The following is a 20,647-nucleotide window of genomic DNA, read 5'->3' on the forward strand; positions in this document are numbered from 1 at the left end:
GAGAGAGGAAGAAAGAAAGAAAGAAAGAAAGAGAGAAAGAAAGAAGGAGAGCAAGCCTTTGCCCCAGTGCCTTCCTTGCAGGAGTCAGCCTTTCCAAAGAGGGGCCTCTGGGACCAAAGTTTGAGGCTGGATACGTGTGCCTCTTTCTTTCTTCCTTTCCTTTCCTTTCAGTTTTCTTGAACAGAGCCAAGCAATGAGAAGAAGGACCTCTTTCTCCAGAAGCCCCTCCAGGTCTCCTTGGTGGGCAACCCAGCCCTAAAGGGGGCCTTTTTCTCTCTCTCTTTCTTGGAGGAGGGCAGTCCTGCTGCTGCCTTCAGGTAAGGAATTTCTGCCTTCAGGCTCCAAAGGAGGGAGGGCTGGGGAAACTTTGGCGCGCTTTTGGAAACAATTGGCTGCGTCCGCACTGGGGAAATAATCCGCTTTGATTCCGCCTTAACCGCCCTGGCTCCATGCTAGGGAATTCTGGGGATGGGAGACTGTGGGGACACCAGGGGGGACGCCAAGTGTATAGAAAGGTGAATGTATTAAAGGCATGTACCAAATAACATGTATATCAACATAAATGAATTAAATAAACACTTCTGGGGCTCCCCAGACCAAGGGTGCATCCACACTGTAGAGATAATAGTTTGACACCGCTTTAACTGCCATATGTATACATGTATCAACTACTTGTGTTTAATACATGTCTATCAGTATAAATGAGTTAAATAAACACTTCTGGGGCTACCCAGACTTAGAGTGCTTCTGCACTGTAGAAATAATGCAGTTTGACACCACTTTAACTGCCATGTTTAAATGTATATCAGTATAAATGTATTAAACAAACAATTCTGGGTCTACTCAGGTCTAGGGTGCGTCTCCACCGTAGAAATAATGCAGTTTGACACTACTTTAACTGCCAGGTTTATAAATATAAATGTATTAAATACATGTATATCAGTGTAAATGAATTAGATAAACAATTCTGGGTCTACCCAGACCTAGAGTGCATCTACGCCATAGAAATAATGCAGTTTGACATTACTTTAACTGCCATACATATAGATGTATTAAAATTAAATAAACAATGCTGGGTCTACCTAGCCCTAAGGTGAATCTACATTGTAGAAATAATGCAGTTGGACACAACTTTAAGACTGTTGCTCCGTCCGATGGACACCTGGGATTTGTGGTTTTGCAAGGTCTTGAAGCTTTTTCTGCTTAAGCAGACTGGTGTCTCGCCAAACTACAAATCCCAGGATTCTGTAGAATGGAGCCCTGGCAATTAAAGTGGTGTCAAACTGCATCATTTCTACAGTGTAGATACACCCGGGTGGGTGGGTGCATGAGGATGGATGGATGGGTGCTGCCTCCGGGTGTTTCTCCTTCTCCTCCTAGAATTGCCCACTCTTTCACAGTGGAGAGAAGGTAGGAGCATGGAGGGAGCTCAGTTTAATTCAAATCTTTGCTGTTTGGAGAATGAGTCCCAACTTGTTGAAAGAAGGAAGATAAGAGTTTAAGGAAATGGGTTCAGTTTGGCCCTAAAGGAGGAAGGCAGTCTGATCTGATCTGGCCTGTAAGGAGAGAGAGGGCTGCTTCCCACTTGGCTGGAATTTTAAGAATCTGGGCATTTGTTTATCAAAACAATAAGGGGTTTCTAGCCCTCGTGGTTGTGAGAAGGAGCAGGTCACAGGATATTGAGTAGTGAGGTGATGGGAAGGCCCAGGGAGTTGGGTTTAATGGTAAGAATAAGCTACTGGGGCCCAAAACCAAATCCTTTGGGAGCCGGGAGTCCTGATTTCAATAGCCAGAGCTTCATTTCAACACCTTCTGTCAGTGAACTCTGAACCAGTAATCCTTGTTCTTAACTCTTTCATTGGCTGCATCTGCACTTGCAGAAATAATCTGGTTTGATTTCTGCAGTGCAGATGCAGCCCTTGTCTTCATGAGAGAAGCAAGAACAACAACTTTCTTTCTACAATCAGACTGTGTTGCACATTACAGAAATATGAAATGGGATGTTATGGGAATGGTACGGGGAGAAGACTGGAAGATGATAATGGTGTTGTGGCTGGACTGATAGGTGTCTGCTGTGTAGAATATGCACCTTGGTGTTGTTTGGCTTTTTAATGATTGTGAAAGGTTATAATGCGGCAAAGGGCACAGGAGCGGCTGTGTCATAAAACAGAGTCACTAGTCTGCTTTCAGCTCTGGGCCAGCCCAAAAGACTTTGGGTTCATCTTCACTGTGGAAATAATGCACTTGGACACCACTTTTAAGTCCTGTAGCTCCATCCGATGGGATCCTCAGATCTGAAGTGTTGCAAGGTCTTATTATCCTTCTCTGCCAAAAGTGCTGGCGCCTCACAAAAGTACACATTGCAGGATTCTGTAGGATGGAGCCACAGAAGTTAAAGTGGTGTCGAACTGTATTACTGTTTTCTACAGTGTAGATGCACCCTTTGCTGTCTGAGCCATTTTTGTTGTGATGCTTTCAAATCATTTCAGACTTACGGTGACCCTAAGGTGACCCACCATATCGTGGGGTTTTCTTGGCAAGATTTGTTCAGAAGTTTACCATTGCCTTCCCCTGAGGATGAGAGTATGCGACTTGCCCAATGTCACTTGGTGGCGTTCATGGCTCAGCTGGAAATCAAACCTTGGTGTCCAGAGTTGTCATCAAACACCCAACCACTACACCGTGCTGACTCTCAGGGTGCATCCACACTTCAGAAATAATCCAGGTTGACACCACTTTAATGCCATGATTCAGATCTATAGAATTATGGGAATTGTAGTTTTGTGAGATATTTAGCCTTCTCTGTCAGATGGCTCTGGTCCCACAACAGACTACATTGCCCAGAATTGCACAGCATTGACCCATGGCAGTTAAAGTGGATTATTTTGGCAGTGGAGATGCAACCTCAGGTAGAGGAACAAACCCTTCCTTTACCAGTCCCAAGACAGGTTGCATAATACCAAAGACAAGCAGAAATTTCGCCCAGATATTTTCTCCCAGTCCGATCTCAGTCCAAACCAGAAGGATTTGTGTCCCTTTCTTCTCTGGGAATGTATGGTATGAACCCATCCTTCCTTGCATTTTTACACAGCTGTATTGACTCAGCATGGGGAAGTCCTTGGGTTGATAAATACTGGTAGTGCCGGAAGCCTGGGCAACCAATACCTGCTGAACAAAGTACAAGGACATAATTCCTTGTCCTTGTAGAAGAACTCTCATGGGGTGGACTTTGGATGGCCATGCCAAAGGTTATTCAACCTGCCCTGAAGCAAGGTGAGCAGGGGATGGTATGGGCTGGAAAATCCTCCTGGCCTATTACATCAGCATCAGAGATGGTGGCAGGAAGAAAAAGGCCCTGGGCACAAGGGCCATGAAGGGAGTCAGGAATTGCAGAAATAGGCTGCTTGGAGCTGGTGGATTTGTTTTCGGTCCGTACCCCAGAGAAACAGTAACCAGCATAGTGGAGCACTAGAACAATTCCAGACTCTGGGTTTATTGACACTGCAAAAATAATATGGTTTAATACCACTTTAATTGTTTTGGCTCCATCCCACAGAATCCTGGGATTTGTAGTTTTGTGAAATACCAGCACTCTTTGGCAGAGAAGGCTAAAGACCTTGTAAAATTACAGATATCAGGATTTTATAGGATGGAACTGCAGCATTTAAAGTGGTGTCAAACTGCATTATTTCTATAGTGTAGATACATCCTCTGTCTCTTAGGAAGACTGAAAATTGGGAGGAAATAGGTATGAACTGTGGGCGAGTCCTGCAGAAAAGTGAGTAGCACACACCTGTTGAAGTGCATGTGAGCAGTGCAAGGGCCTTGGTTATGCATAGTGGCACTCGTTCCACCAAAGTAAATGCAGCATATAGTTCACTGCAGCTGCACTGTAGAAATAATCCACTTTGGCACCACTTTAACTCCCAGGGTCAATGCTGTGGAATCCTGGGAATTGTAGTTTGTTGTCCTAGAGCTCTAAGAGAGAAGGCTTAATGTCCCACAAAATTACAGCCCCCAGAATACCATTTTATGGAGCCATGACAGCTGAAGCGGTATCAACCTGGATTATTTCTGCAGTGTGGATGTAGCCCTAGAGATCTTCCTGAATGCATTGTATCCCATCATAGTTAGTGAGGGGGACCAGTTTTGGATTTTCCAACCCAAGCAGCAAAATATCCTGAGCTGCCCCTGTCTGTGATGCATTGCTACAGGTAATTTCATTGGGGACATGCCAGATGCCTGCAACATGCTGATCTCCATATGGTTTGGACTACAGCTCTTATCATCCATTACTGGGTTACGGGAAGCTAGGGCTGCCATAATTGTCCACTTTTACCAGGGACAAAATGTAGGACAAATTCAAGACCAAACTGTAGGGCAACTGCAGGACAAAACTCAGCTCAAAATGTAGGACATTTAAGGTCCACCATTTTTCTTCAATGTCCTACATTTTGGGCTGAGTTTTGTCCTGCAGTTGTCCTACAGTTTGGTCTTGAATTTGTTCCACATTTTGTCCCTGGTAAAAGTGGACAATTATGCTGCTATATGTCTTACCATGAGCCAAAATATCATCAGAATGAACAGCAGGCTGTATTTCAAAGCCCAGTGAATGTAATTCCTGGATTTCACTAAAGAAATATTTAATCCACACATCTTTATTAATAGTGGTAATAGAATCATGACAAATACTCCAAAGGGCAGTGGTTCTCTGTTGTTGCAGCTGCCACGACTGTGTCTGTTGGGCCAATCTTGCTAGAGATAAGAGGCCCAAGGAGAACAAACTCTCTCAAGATTGAAAGATAATGGTTATCATTTGAGAGTACAAAATGTGTAAGGGATTTTTTCATAGGCCCCACTGAAAAACTGGTAGGGCAAGGACGATGTCCATCACCTTGCTGGGCTTTTCATAATCTCCCATCTCTCCATCCCCACCCCATATTGCAAGCTGTCTATCCAGTTCATGGCATTCCTCAAGTCACTTTTGTTAGTTAGGATCTAGGAAGATTTATACGAGGAACCAGGGGATGGATATGTGTTACTCCTAGGATTTACCTAAACCTTGTATGTAAGGAGAGTCTAAGGGTGCACCAACACTGTAGAAATAATGCACCACTTTTAAGTGCTGCACCTCATATGAAATCCTGGGATTTGTAGTTTTACAAGGTCTTTAGCCTTCTCTGCCAAAGTGTGCTGGTGCTTCACAAAGCTACAAATCCCAGTCAGTATTCTGTAGGATGGAGTTAAAGTTAAAGTGGAGTCGAACTGCATTATTTCTACAGTGTGGATGCACATTCTGTGTGTTTTATTTGCCTTACATTGGCCCCATACAGACAGGCCAAAATAAAGCTGCTTCAGGTCACTTTGGAGATATGTTGTTTTAATGATGCATGCATCCTAAGGGGCTGGAAGCCATGCCAAAGCCACACTCCAGTCCTAAGGAGTGCAGCATAGCTTTGGCACAGCTTCCGGCTTCTTAGGATGCTTGCATAATTAATACAGCATACCTCCAAAGTGACCCGAAGCAGCGTTATTTTGGCCTGTCTGTATGGGACCAAACAAATCTAACTCCAAAACTTCTCTGTTCCTTTCTAAGACTGAGGTGGGGGAGAACATAATAAGTTTTGAAGGGACCTTCTACAGTCCGTTTTGTCTTTTCTCATAACATGGATTTTGTAGCAGAGATGTAGCAGAGTTTTTGTGTCAGAAAAGGTGAAACAAATATTCACTAAATATTTCAAATTAAAAGTCAGGTGGTCATGAATGTGACCCCCCCCCCTTCAGAATGAGATCTGAATGGTTTACTCTTTGGTTGCATTGAAAAGCTTACAATTTATGAGATTTCATATCTGACTCTTTGTCAGAATCTAGTAATGTCAAATATCACAGCACGTCAAGTACAGGGAAATAATAAATGCCATTCCATATCAGCAATCAAAAGTTGTCCAATATGAATTCTTAAATGCTAAAATTGAATAATTGCAAATAACATCAAATTATATTGAGTGTCAAATACCACATTTTTGTACAGTTTTTTATGTCAACAAAAATTTGGTAAGACATTTTGAGGATCAAATTGGTCTCAACTAGTCAGTATTCTGCAGGGATAAAGGTCATAGAATCATAGAGTTGGAAGAGACCGCCAGCACCCTCACAGTAAATTAGTTGTGTCTCGATTGCAGAATACATCTGGGCTGAAGTTATATAACCAGAGTCCTAGGCCCCTTTTGAAAGGGTCATTCATGATTTGAATGAGAGCTTGGGTGCATCTGTGCTGTAGAAATAATGCCGTTTGACACTACTTTGACTGGCATGGCTCCATCTGACATAATCCTGGGATTTGTAGTTTTGTGAGGCACTAGCATTCTTGGGCTGAGAAGGCTAAAGACCTTGTAAAGCTACAAATCCCAGGATTCGAGCTACAGCACTTAGTGGTGTTGAACTGCATTATTTCTACAGTGTAGACGCACCTCTGCTCAAAGGGACTGAGCACACTGACAGGATAAAGTGGCTCTATCCTAGGTCTTCAGAAAGCAGGGGGAAGCTCTGCTGTCATCATGGCCAACTCCAAAGGCAGGCTGAACACCCGTGGGCAGTCCATACCGTGTGGTGTAAGCCGCACCACTCAGTAATTATGTTTCCTCTTCCCTGCCATGCATGCACACAAACATATACCGCCCATGACTGCCAGTTACCTCCTCACTGGTTTAAACTGTTGGTTATGTTGTAACCTTCTTCTTTTTTGCATTAATGTGTAGGACTACACTAATATAATAAAAAAAAATTAAAAGATATAGCCATGTTAGTCTTTAAAATCAGTATGTAGAGAGAGCTTGTAGCACCTTTGAGAGTAACTGAAAGAAAGAAGTTGGCAGATTGAGCTTCCATAGACTTCGGTCTACTTCCTCAGATGCTTTTTGGTCCAAAAGCATCTGAGGAAGTAGACTGAAGTCTACGAAAGCTCATGCTGCCAACTTCTTTCTTTCAGTTAGTCTCAAAGGTACTACATCCGCCTCGATCCCAGATGGAGAGGTGGGATATAAATAAAATTATTATTATTATTATTATTATTATTATTATTTATTAAAAGATAAAAAAATTAAGTAGCAAAATGCAGTTCAGAAGTTATGGTCCCTAGCTTAAATGATAATTATTCTTTTTTAAAAACGCATTTTTAAAGTAAGTCATTTTGGTTGAACTTATGTTAATTGAAGGATTTGCTTCTGAATGGCATTTCTTGCACTTTGACATTTAAAAAATGAAAATAAAGGGATTAAAAAGAAGCAACATCTGATGTGGATGTGCAAAAATCTGCAGCAGTTCACATAACGCACTTACATGTAGACTAGACTAGCTACTAGTTGTCTAAATGACTGCAAGCGTTTTGGACTTTTTGTTACATCTCCCTTACCCCATTAGTATTCACAAAGGTATGTTCACTTCACCCCTCATCCATCAGGCCAAACAAGAACAGAACGTCCTTGCTTCCAAATGCCAGGACTCGGCACCTTTGTTCCTCATATCGGACCATTTGGGGCCCTTCTGTTTTGAAATGGAGTCTTGTTTGTGGTCTCCTCCACCCTTAGAGCTATGCTCCAAGGTCAGTGGTTTTGTCTGATCGCAAAAGCAAAGCCAGACTTTTACCTGTCAGCACCCAGGCCCCACCCAAGGAGCTCTATGGTCTCTGCTTCCTTGCCTTCCAAAAGGAGCTTGCACCATCCCACCCACTGCTTCAGCTTCTCTCAGCTGAATCCCCCCCCCCCTTTTTTTTTAGGCTTCCTTTGAGATGCTGTCACTGGAGGAGACAGGCTCATTTTCTAGTTCTTGAGAATGAAACTGAAATACCACAGTCCTTTGATATGGAATCAATTGCATCCTGCCCAGCTGTCACCTCTGGTTAAACATGTTTTGCAGGTTTATGTGAAACAATATAAATCCTCCAACCCCCACTCCCATCCAAAACCTGTTTCCCAAAGAGGCAAAGATGGGACATGTAAATGCCTTGAGCACCAAAACCTCTTTGAAACCACCTTCATCTCTCTGAAGAAACAAATACAGGACAAAGATACCCATATTAATCTCCTGCCAGAGTCTTCCTGCCAAGCAGTAAAGAAGATTGTAACACACAGATGTGCAAAAAGATGCCCAATCAATATCAGCTCATATAATAGATCTTGGGGTCTGTAGAATACAAACTTACATGCTTCTCAGCATGCCAATTCTAACTCTGCTTGGGCAACTTCTGGCACATCAGATGACAGTACTTATTGCTTGGGCCCAGTCTTCAAATATTTTGTCGTCTGAAGCAGTTGATGATGATAATAATAAAATTTATTTATATCCCACCCCATCTGCACTCAGGCAATCGGGGCAGCTTACAGCATTAAAAATTTACATATCAAATCCCCCAACCCTCCCTCTCTTAAAATAGAATTAAACACTTTACAATTAAAACATGTTTTAAAAGATCAATAATAATTTAAACAATAAATAGAAACAAATAAACAGTAGGCAGACAAACAGCAACAGGATTGTTCCATTACTCTCTCTCTTTGAAATTATAAGATGATCCTCCTCTCTCAGTTCTACATATAAAAAGAATGTGGAGTAGCATTGACATAGTATCATCCACTTAAGGCAACCAGATGTCCTAACCATAAATGAGACAAGGTGCAGAAAAATGTAGGACATCAATAATAAAAGCTAAGGGTGCTGATATAAATATACATTAATTTCATATGGTTTATGTACAATTACTCTATATATATATATACACACACACACACACACACACATACACACACACACACATACACACACATATATATACACTGTATTTTATTATGTATGCAACTATATTTTTCTTCATTAACATGCCTAGTTGGCTTTCAATATACTTACAGAATTTGAATCTACATTTAAATTATTCCTTTCGTTTGTCCATTGTGGTGAAATGAAGGAAAAACGCCTTTCAGTATTTGCATTGTGTCCTCAAGCAGACCATTGCCTAACACATGTCCTTTGCCCCTGTGAGAAACAAACACTCCCCAGCCCTGGGTGCAAGTCTTGTCTGCCACCGCTCCTAGAAATAAGAACTTTAGAAGGATTCACCCTATCTCACTATTTGCAGGGAGGACAGGCTGCCAAGTAGACACATTTTTGAAAAGGGAACGGCAAACGTGGTGTTATTCAATGGCTTCTTAGGCTCAAAATGGAGAACATTTTGGAATTCCTCCTGGACAGAAGGTAGAAATGTAGGGCATGTCCTGGAAAAGGAGGATGACTGGTACGCTATTCCAGAGGTCAGCAGGTTAGGTTAGGGGATGCAGGACAGGCCTTGTAGCCAGGGGCATCACTAGAGGGGTGCAGGCCACATTGGATGACACTTCAGAGGGTGGTGTCGTTTGGTGAGATGGTGGAAAGAGGCTTCCTTTCAGGTCTAGCAACCAACCAGGATAGTGAGTCTCTATTCCACGAGTCAGCAGGCTAGGTTAGGGAGTGCAGTACAGGCCTTGTGCCCAGGGATGCCACTAGATGGGTGCAGACCATACTGGGTGACACTTCAGAGGGTGGTGCCACTTGGTGAGATGGTGGGAAGGGGCTTCCTTCCTGGTCTAGTGGCTCTGGACAGGAAAACGAGTCTTCTCCCTCTGCCATTCACCCAGCTGCTCCACCAGATCCAAAAAAGGCTGTGGGATGGCAGGAACAGCCACCAAGAGTCATTGGTGGGACTGGACTGCTCTCTGGATCTTGTGGCTCTGCTGGCCGGGTACTAAAAAGAGTCGCCTCCCTCTCCCACCTGGCCAGCAGCTCCACCAGACCAAGAAAAGGGTGCTGAAGAGAGGAAGTGGGTGTTAAAAAATGATCCATGCTGGCTGTCAAATATACTAGGCATGCCATAGGTTGTTCCCTACCAGAGGAAAAAAACAGCTGGGGACTCAGGAAGAAAGGCTGTAGGGTTGTCATTGCTGCACCTCAGCATCTGCCACTGGAGGTGAGGTTGCCTCACTCTGCTCATTGGAAAGACTGGTCTTGATGGTGATATGATCAGTTTATCTGAAATATCCAGACTCCTCCCTCGAGACTGATTATTCAGTTTTAACTTGCATGAATGGGTGACACATGTAGGCAGGGTCTGCTCTTCTCCACCTGTCTCATGTCCACCAACTCTCCCAGTTTGGAAGGGGCAGTCTCAGTTAATCCTCTGTTGCTCCACTTTTTCAGCTGTTTCTAAAACATCCTGGTTTCTCTCTCTTCCTCCTTTCCTCATTTGTCTTCAGCTTACTTCAGTTGCTGCAAAATGAGACCAGAGTGCAAAAGCAGTTTGTACTCAGTTAATTCAGTGAAGGAAAAGAAGAAGAGGGAGCAGAAACTTGTCCTTCCCAGTAGGCTTGGGTAAAAGCAAACTGATGCAACCTTTCCTAGCTTCCCTATTCTTCCTCATTAATTACTTTTGCCATTTTGACTATACCCTGATATTGCTTGAGCACATGTGTTCTTAATTTCAACTGTGAAATGTTGGAGGTTATGCTGTTGCCATGTGACTCCGCTGGCTTTGATAGCCACACATTTATTCCTCTGGATATCTGATGCAAGTAGGGATGCCATAACCCGGCGGCCCCCGTGACAATCACGCTTTTGGGGGGCCCCTCACGGTCACGGCCCGGTTTGGGGGCCCCCCACGCCTTGTTCCCGGTTCGGGGTCTGCTCCTCCACACGGCTGTGCGCCACTCTCCCCACTTGGCGCACTGGCGTAGCCTAGAGAGCAGCTCTTTAAAACATCTGCCACTCAGAGCTATTATATACCGAGTGAGCCCACTTGGTATATATACCCTCAGGAAGCCTTACTTTCCAGGTTACAGTGAGAAAAGAAAAAAAGGCCATAAATCGTTCATGTTGTCTGGGAGTTTAATTGCCTCATCTTTTAAATGTCTACCGCGTCAGTATTCTTGTAATTCTTTATCACAGTATCGTTTTTGAGGCCCTAAACACCTTTAATTGTAATATGCAAATTTATCCCGAAGCTGACCAATGGGAAAGAAGCAATCAGCCCTCCGCTTGGGTTGGTTTTCAATGGCTTGGTAAAGGAAGAGCTTTTGCCTTGCTTGTAAATAGGAAGGGCTTTGGGGTAGCAAAGGCTGCAGAAATAGTTTGACTCCCCCCTTAAACATCCATGGATCAGTGCTATGGGATTCTGGGAAGTGTAGTTTCTTGTGGCACCAGAGCTCTTTTGACAAAAGGAGCCTGAATAATCCACAGAGGAGGCATTGCCTGGGGGCTGCGGTGGAAGAGAGGAGGCTGCTCCGGATGGTCCTGGCACTTCCCTTGGCTCCCTCCCTCCCTCCGCCTCCTCCTCCTCCTCTCGGAGCAGCCCCACAGCCAAGCTCAGTCACACTCCCAGGCTTTTCTCTCCCCCCCCCCCCCCCCGCACTTTGAGACCCCTTTAACTGCCAAAGCTCAATGCTCTGGAATTCTGGTGTCTGAGGCATTTGGCCTTCTCTGTCAGAGAGCTCTGGTGCCACAATAGACTACAATTCCCAGGATTCCCCAGCACTGAGCAGTCTCAAACTGGACCATTTCCTCAATGTGGATGCACCTGGGGAGGAATTCTGGGCACTGCAGTTCAACTACGTTTGGAGAATTATGGGACTCCCTGTCAGAGATAGCTCTGGGGCCACAGTGTACTACAATTCCCAGCATTCCCCAGCACTAACCCAGGACAGTTAAGTCACTCTCAAACTGGATTATTTCCTCAGTGTGGATGCAGCTTTGGTGAGGAACTCTGGGCATTTCAGTCCAGCATTGTTTTATTTCTGCAGTGTATTTTGGACCAGAGACAAGGTGACCAGGCATCCTCCTCCTTTTCCAGGACATGTTCTCCATTTGGATCATGGCTAAGAAGCATGGATTTATAATTACATGGGTGTTTGTAGCTTTTATTTTTGGCCATGTCCTACATTTTTTTGCTTGGGTGCCCTACATTTTGGGGTGAGGGCATTGGTCACCTTGGTCAGATAGCTTTCCAGGGGTTTAACTGCCATTCTGCTGTGGTGCTGGAACAGACCACCATTCCCAGAATTCCATAGCATTCAGCTGAGGCAGTTAAAGTGGTCTCAAACCAAATGATTTCTCCAGTGTAGATGCAGCCCAAGCCTTTTGCCTCTCTTATGTCTGAGATTTCAAAGCCCAGCCCTGGCACCACAACAAACTACAAATCCCAGGATTCCATAGGATGGAGTGATGAGAGTGAAAGCAGTGTGCAGCAGCCTAAGTTTGCTTAATGCAGTTCTTAACATGGTGCACCTCTTGCCTACAGAGTCTCCCAGGCTCCAGCGGGGCCCTAGAGTCCTCAAGGGGCTTGGGAGAGGCTGTCTCCCAGGCCCAGCGAGGCCTTGGAGAAGGTTTAAAAATGTAGGACCTTTTTTTTGGTTAATTTCCTGGCCAGGAAATTTTTAAAAAATGTCCTACATTTTAAGCTTTGACCTACATTTTTTCCTAGTTTTGAGGTCCCCCAGGATGGCAACCCTACATGCAAGGATACCTATGCCCCCCTGCCTCTACCATGTGGATGGTGGGGCCGGGAGAGTTATAGGTCAGCAAGAGCACTTCCTACATCTTTGCTCTAGGCCAGGGGTGAAAAACCTCTGGATGCTTTGGACCACAGTCCCTTATCGTAGCTATGCTGGTTTGGATTCATGGCAGTTGTAGGAGAAGCCATCTAGCAGGCCAAACGTTGCCACCTTTGCTTTCAGCTTCCTTAAACAATGGTCAAAACATACTGCAGGAATAACCCAGTTTGAGTGCTTTAACTGCCCTGGCTCAATGCTAGGGAATTCTGGGAAATGGAGTTTTGTGAGGCATTTAGCCTTCTCTGTCAGAGAGAGCTTTGGTGCCACAATAAACTACAGTTCCTAGCACTGAGCCAGGGCAGTTAAAATGGTCTCAAACTGGATTATCTCTGCAGTGTGTTTTGAACCAATGTTATTAACATGGAAGGTAAATAGCTGACAACCAATTAAAGTGTGTTAGTTAGATAATTACCTCTGTTTTACTCAGTTTACTATTTAAGTTTTAAAAAAATACATAGTATTTTAGGATTTATTTATTTATTCGTCTGTTAGAAAAGCTGTCTTTTTTGTTTTCTTTTTTATTCCCCTCCTCACCCAGAAACAATCATAACCTCAGAAGAAAATGAGTATAGTCTTAACTCACAGCCCCAGGAATTAAGATTGGCTCTCTGTGATTAATCAACTAAGCTTTGCCTGATTATGCCACTAATTAAACCGATTAAAGCCCCAAAGGTAAACTTTGCAAGATCTCAATTCCCTTGGAAGTTTAAAAACCAAAAGAAGCTTTGCACAATGTCTGAACCGTGTCAGGTTAGATTAAAATTGTACCAAACAGAGGAGGAAATGGGCAAACATCAGGCTTTATTTATTTATTTAACACATTAAAAGATGGTGGTTATTTAAGACATCCCTCATCTATCATCAACAGCCCTGCTGGAATATGGTTTTTCTCTTCCCCTACTGCCTTCTACCTTACCAAGCATCATTGTCTTCTCTAGTAAGTCATGTCTACTCATGATCTGTCCAAAGCATGTCACTCTCAGTTTAATTATCTTGATTTTTAAGGAGAATTTAGATTTGATTTGCTTTAGGACCCATTTAGTTGTCTTTTTAGCAGTCCACAGTATCCATATAACTCTTCGCCAGCAAATATTTCAGATTTTCTTTACTGTCCAGCTTTGACAGCCATACACGGAAATAGGAAACACAATAGCATGGACAATCCTAACTTTAGTGTTCAATTGTATATTGTTACACTCCTGGTTTAGCCATGTAAACCCACTGGGTGACCTTGTGCAAGTCACACTCTTTCAGCTTCAGAGGATGGCAATAGCAAACTTCCACAAAAGAAATTTGCCAAGAAAAGCCTATGATAGGGTTGCCATATGTTGGAAACAACTTGAAGGCACACAACAACAATAAAAACAATAGTTATACTTGAAGATTTTGTCTAATTTCTTCATAACTGCCCCAAGACAGTAATCTTGTTGTTACTGCAATCCCTGGTGTTCCCTTTGTTGGAGACTGGAATGTATATGGAGCATTTCCAATCTGTGGGCCATTCTTTTGTTTTCTACATATGTTGACAGATTTTCTCAAACCAGAGTAGAGTCTGCCTCTGTACCGTCAAGCAGCTCCGTTGGTATGCCATCTGTTCCTGGTGATTTATTCATTCTAACTGTTCTGAGGACAGCTTCCACTTCACTTTCTAAAAATGGAAATGAATCTGTCAGACTTTCACCTCTTTTATACAGTTCTTCTACGTCTTGTTATTTCTACTTGTTCATGTTCATGTATGTGTTCCCCTGCTGGCCGTAAAACATCCCCACTCTTAGTTTAAATTTCCCTTTGACTTCTTGGATCTTGTGGAAGAGGTCGCTCGTTCTTCTTTTTTTTAATTGTCAACTTTTATTTCACTACATTGATTATTACAGTTGTTCTCCTTGTCCTTGCACACAAGTCATTGAACACAAGTCATTCAGGGTTCTGACTCTATTTCTCTCACCTTTTACTTTTGCTTCTTGTCTATCCTTAACTGCTTGAAGAGTTTCATCTGTTATCTATTGAGGTTTCTGTTTCTTTTTGGCTGCAGATAGTGTCCTTTTGCATTCCTCCCTAACAATGTCCTTGGCTTCAGTACAGAGTTCTTCTGGTCCTGGTCAATTCGTTATAATAGGGCGAATCTATTTTTTATGTTATCTTTACATTCTACAGGGATGTTCTTCAGGTTGTATTTCAGCATGATAATTGGTTTAGTATTCTTTAGCTTTATTCTCATTTTTTAATATTAGTAGTTCATGGTCTGCACCACAATCTGTCCACAAACCTGACTTGTTTTTGCAGAGAGAATGGAGCCTCTCCATCTTCTGCTTCCAATTATTTAGTCTGTTCTGTTTCTAAATTGGCTAGCAGGTGATGTTTATAGTTGCTTCTTGGGTTGCTTGAAGAATGTGTTTATGATAAAGAGTATGTTGGCCTTACAAAATTCAGTCTGTCAGCCTTCTGTTTAATTTCTTGATCCTAGGCCAAATTTTCCAGCAACCTTTGATTTTGCTCTGTTTCCTACTTTTGCATTTCAGTTGCCTCTGATTAACAAGAAGACCTGTTTTGGTGTGTAATTAATTTCCTCCTGGTCTCCACCATAGAATCTTTCAGTTTCTTCTTCTTCTGCCTCATAATTGGAACATAAATTGGATTACCGTTATATTGATCGGTTTTTCCTGAAATCTTATTAGCATAATTCAGTCAGTCTTTGTATTATATCCTTTGACTGCTTTTGGTCTAACTCGCTATAAATGCCACCCCATTTCTTACTAGATTTTCAAAACACTGTGTAATTATCTGACTCAAAATGTCCCATTCCTGTCTACTTTAGCTCATTTACCCCAAATATTGTAATACTTGTGTGTTCCATTTCTTATTTTATTATAGCTAGTTTCCCCTGATTCATGCATCTTACGTTCTGAGGTCCTATAATATGTGTTGTGCGGCTTTGGAGTTTCCTTTCACTTAAGCATGTCAGCAGGGTCAGGCCTGGTTAGATTTGGGAAAGGAAGCTGCCAAGGACTACCAGATTCTGTAGGCTATATGCAAAAGAAAGCAACAACAAACTAGCTTTGCCAAAGAAAACTATGAAATTCATGGGGTTGCTGTAAGTCAGCAGGTGATTTGAAGGTGCACATGTACATACATAACATCATGGCTGGTCTCCATTAGACCTGAAAGAAGAATGGAAGAGTGCTAATTCACTTTTTGAATAGTTTACAGTCCCCCCTTTACCATTTAAAAAAGTCTTCACAAGCAGATGTACATTTACAGACACTCCAGTATTTTGTTTTTAGCATTTTTGGTAGTCTTTGCAGCTCACACATACCCTCCAAATGGTAGGGATAATGCCAATGAATCCTCCATTGTCCCACTTTTTTCAGTACTAATTTCTTTCTCTTTCACTCACTTTGCCCCTTTGTCCTCAGCTTATTTCCATTGCTGCAAACTGAGTGTGAAGGACCAGAATCTTGCCCTTCCCTGTAGACTCAGACTAAAGCAATCTGCTGCAACCTCTCCCGTCATGTATATTCTTCTCTATTAATAGCTTTTGCCATCTTGACCATACTCTGAAGTTGCTAGGCTACATGTATTCCAGTTTTTGTCTGTGAAGTATTGGAGGCTATGGTCCCAAAGGCACACAACTAGCCCCTGGACCTGTCTCAGGTTCCACTCCTGCTGTAATATAAAATATAACCTAATTTAGAACAGTTCTGTATGACCCAACCAATGGTTCCCAAATATTTACTTTCCCTTTAGCAGAAAACAGTCTGATGCTACCGTTTACTTGATAGTCAAGGCATGGCCATTGTGCTTTTCGAACTCCCAGAAAATTAGGACTATAAAAAAAAAGATGATTGATGTTCTGGCAATCTGGAGAATGGGTGTAATAAGTTCTATGCAGGAATTTTGTCCCCTCTCAGTCTGCTCCAAGTTAAGCATACCCAGCTCCCTATAATAATATCTCTATAATAATCACTCCTATAATAATGCATGTTGCATACACTCAGGAGAGTAACTACAGGGGGGAAAATAAGGGGATTGCCCTCCCAAATAAGAATTCTGTCTCTCTCCCCAGGAAAGTTTGCTTCAGTAGCCAAAATATCAGGTGCTGTAGGCTATCTTTCAGAGGAAGGAACCAGTAAAACCACTGATGAGTCTTCCTTGCCTAAGAAAACCCTAGGAAATCATGTGGTCACCATAAGTTGACCAACGACTTGAAAGCATGCATGCACACACACACACATTTCTAATTTTGCATGGAGTGAGACTTTGAAAATTGTTCACATCTAGAACGCTTACTTTGCTTTGTTTGCATTCTCTTTCTCAATTGGTTTGCCTTCCCCCCCCCCCCCCCACCTTTGGAAGTTTCTAAATGCCCAACTGAAGTGCATCATTACTGCAATGCTAGAAATCTGGGGCCTCAAGGAAAATGTCACTACAGAGGGCAGACATCTTATTTGGGAAGTCAATGTGCTCATTTTGACACACTCAGCAGCAACACCCCTGCATACACACTTAGCCTCAATTATTGTGAAGGCAAAGTTAGCATTTGACTTAGCATTTATATCAGGCTAGGGCTGATGAAATGTGCAGTGCAAGAAACATCTGGAGGGACACATGGAGGTGACGGAAGAAGGATCCAGAGTTGGAATTCAGGTGGCTCATAGAACTGGGGGATGAAAGCTGAATTGGGGAGCGGGATGGAAAAAGGGGTGGCCATTGGGAAGTTGCGGGGTGTATAATGACCAGCCCCCTCTCTTGTTCTGAGGAGAGGGGTTGGGGATGATTGAGTCCAGAGTGAGGTGGACTGGACATGAATGGTGGGGATGGAAGGACATTTTGTGAATGGGGTTCGGGGGGGGGGGTATTATGGGAGAGGAAAGGATTGTTCATATATCTTTTTTCCCCTCCTGGGTGTGGGGTTGTTGTGTGTTTTTCCCTCTCCCTTCAGCTGGGTGGAGGAGGGGACACCTCCACATTTCTGAATTTTTCACGCCTTGAAATCAAACAGTGGGAATGGAGTTTTATTTATTTTTATTGTGTCTTGTTGCATGACAGAATGGGGTTAGATTGGATGGTCTATGGGGTCTTGTCCAAAACTAGGATTTTGATGATGATGATTTGTATTCCCCATCTCTAATGAGTTAATAATAATAATAATAATAATAATAATAAAATTTTATTTCTATACCGCCCTTCTAGAAATCAGGGCGGTGTACAACAAGCAATCCATACAATCAAACATATTAAAATACATTAAAAACATTACAATAAAAACAAGCAAACTCATGCCAGCTCAACCAGCTGACGAAGGAGGGGAGAGAGAGTATACTGGGGGGTAGAATCAGGGGTAGGCCCGCTTGAAAAGATATGTCTTCAACCCCTTCTTAAATTGGGCTAGGGAGGTGGCTGAGCAGAGCTCGGCGGGCAGCGAGTTCCAGAGGTTGGGGGCCGAGGTGGTAAAGGCCCTCCTGATGGTAGTAACTAATCTGACCTCTGGAACTCTTAATAATTGCTGCCCAGTTGATCTGAGTGTGCAGGGCAGATTGTACGGAGAGAGGCGGTCCTCCAAGTACCCTGGGCCCAAGCCATTTAGGGCTTTATAGGTAATAACCAACACCTTGTATTGCGCCCGGTAGCGAATAGGCAGCCAATGAAGGTCTTTAAGCACAGGTGTTATGTGACTGGCCCTGGAAGTACCGGTGACCAGTCGTGCTGCCATATTCTGCACTAATTGCAGCTTCCGGGTATGGTACAAGGGTTGCCCCATGTAGAGCGCATTGCAGAATTCCAATCGAGAGGTTACCAGAGCGTGGACTACAGTTTCAAGGTCCCTCCGGTCCAGATAGGGACGCAGCTGGCGTATCAGCCGAAGCTGATAACAGGTGCTCCTGACCGTTGCATCCACCTGAGAAGTAAGATGGAGCAACGAGTCAATAAGCACCCCCAGACTGCATACTGAGTCCTTCACAGGAAGCGTGATCCCGTTCAGGTTCAGGTGAGATTTGCACTCAGCATGTCAGGCTTTAAATTTAAATTTAAAATTTGCCCACTACACCACACAAATGTCCAATTTTGTATTGGATAAACAATTGTCTTTCCTAAAGCGCTTAGGGGCTTGATTGACAGCTGCTTTAAAAAAAAAAAAGAGGTCCCAGAAGGGCAGTGGGAACAGGGAGCAAAATAATCCGCTTCAAATTACCACAGGGAAAATACCAATGAGAACGAAAACGGGTAAAAAAAACCAGGTCTGTTTGCACCCATTTTTAATGGGAACGATGGGTCAGATTCAATTACGACTCGGAAAAAAAATCCGAGTCAGAATCGCAGCGATATACGTCGCGCTATATGCCCAGTGGAAATGGGGCCCTGGTTTCTCTCTTCTGCTTCCACTTTCCCCCATTATCCTCATCTTACTTCCATTGCAGCCAACTGAATTTGAAGTGCAAAAGTAGTTTGCACTCAATTAAGGAGAGGAGAGGAAAGGAAAGGAGAGGAGAGAATATTGCTCTTCCCAGTAGGCTCAGACAAAAGCAAGCAGCTGTAGATTCTCCTACTTTGCCTGTTCTTCCGCCTAATAATTTTTGCCATCTTGACCACATTCTGATGTTACTTGGTGACATGTGCCCCAGTTTTCATCTTTGAAATGTTGACAGGTGTGTTTTCCAATATAAGTGGAAGTTAATTAGAGGGGAATAATTATATGGTTGAATTGCTGACTATGGTCAGAAAAGTGCTGGAAGTCATTGGGGTAAATAAGGGAGGGGAAGGGGTGTTGTGCTAGATATTTTTAGTTGCTTGTGCTTCTTCCTTAATTTGTTTCTTTTTCTTTCCTTTGTTTTTGTTTCCTTTTTTGTTTTTTGGTTCTTTTGCATATGTTACAATTAGTTGTACAATATGTTGGTATTTCCTTTTTCCTTTTTGTATCAATGGATTGGCAATCACAATAATTTAATATGAAATGTTGGAGGGTGTGAGTCAGAGCACATGCTTTGCATTCAAAAAGTCCTAGGTTCACTTCTTTAGACTACTGAGAAATGGCCATCACTTACTCCCCTTGGCTTCTGCTACTAGAGGTGGCAAAACAAGCCAGGGACCTTCTGTGTATTGTTGAGCACAATGCCTGAACCAGAAATTCTGACTTGTTCCATAAGGACAGCTGTGGCTCAGTGGTACAGCACATATTTTGCCTATGGAAAGTCCTGGGCTCAATACCTGGCAAGTGGGACAGGCTAACCTCTGGCCAGAAATCCTGGAGAGCTGCCACCCATTAGCATTGACACTAAAAGGCTGGATAAATCAATGGTCTGGGTTAGTCTAAGTAAGCTTCTTAGGTTTTTCTCCTGACAAGCCAGGATTGTAAGTCAAGAGGAAACTGTTAACTTACAATTCTGGCTTGTTAGGAGAGATCACAGTTGGTACCAGTGTACCAGTGTAACCAGCTGTCCCCATTTTCCAGACATGTCCTACATTTCAGCCATCAGTCCAGGAGGAATTCCAAAATATCCTCCCATTTTGAGCATGACTAAGAAGCAGTGATCTACAATGTATATTTATGAGTGTTTTTAGCTTTTGTTTTGTAATGTCCTACATTATTCTTGAATGTCTTACATTTTACGGTGCCATGTCTTCCTTTGCTGTTAGGACACCGGTCCTAGATACACTATGGATGGAGAGTCCCTGACTTGTTTAGCTGGTTCCATTAGAAACAGGAGCTGTGATATCTGAACATGGCACACTGTTGTCAGCTTGCCTCTTTGTCTTCAATCTCTCTCTCTCACACGTAGAGATACTGTTTATCATCATAGTGGTGTGTGGGGTTGCTTTCTGACTAAACAAAAAGCAGCCAGGCTTGTTTCCCTGTCTTAAATTGAAACCGAAATAAGCAAGGGGTTGCCTTTTAAGACATGGAGATAAGCTAATGTCAACAGATCAAGCTGCTGATGTAAAGTACAGGAGTAGGATTTAAAAAAAACAGTTGGCAAGCCTATAGCTTTATATGTTTTAGACTAAAGAACCCCAGATCCTGC

General features: G+C 43.0%; 1 protein-coding gene across 1 annotated transcript in view; it reads left to right on the forward strand.

Moving 5' to 3' along the window:
• Nucleotides 1-248: 248 nt before the first annotated feature.
• Nucleotides 249-20,647, forward strand: part of LPAR2 (lysophosphatidic acid receptor 2) — a 60,369-nt gene continuing 39,970 nt past the window's right edge. The window contains exon 1 of the mRNA XM_089509344.1: nucleotides 249-317. The gene's annotated coding sequence lies outside the window, so the exon portion shown is untranslated. The remainder of the gene's footprint in view (nucleotides 318-20,647) is intronic.

Source organism: Sceloporus occidentalis, unplaced genomic scaffold (genome assembly GCF_023333645.1).
Source record: "Sceloporus occidentalis isolate IW3139 unplaced genomic scaffold, rSceOcc1.0.p SCAF_1, whole genome shotgun sequence".
Classification (NCBI taxonomy): Eukaryota; Metazoa; Chordata; class Lepidosauria; order Squamata; family Phrynosomatidae; genus Sceloporus; species Sceloporus occidentalis.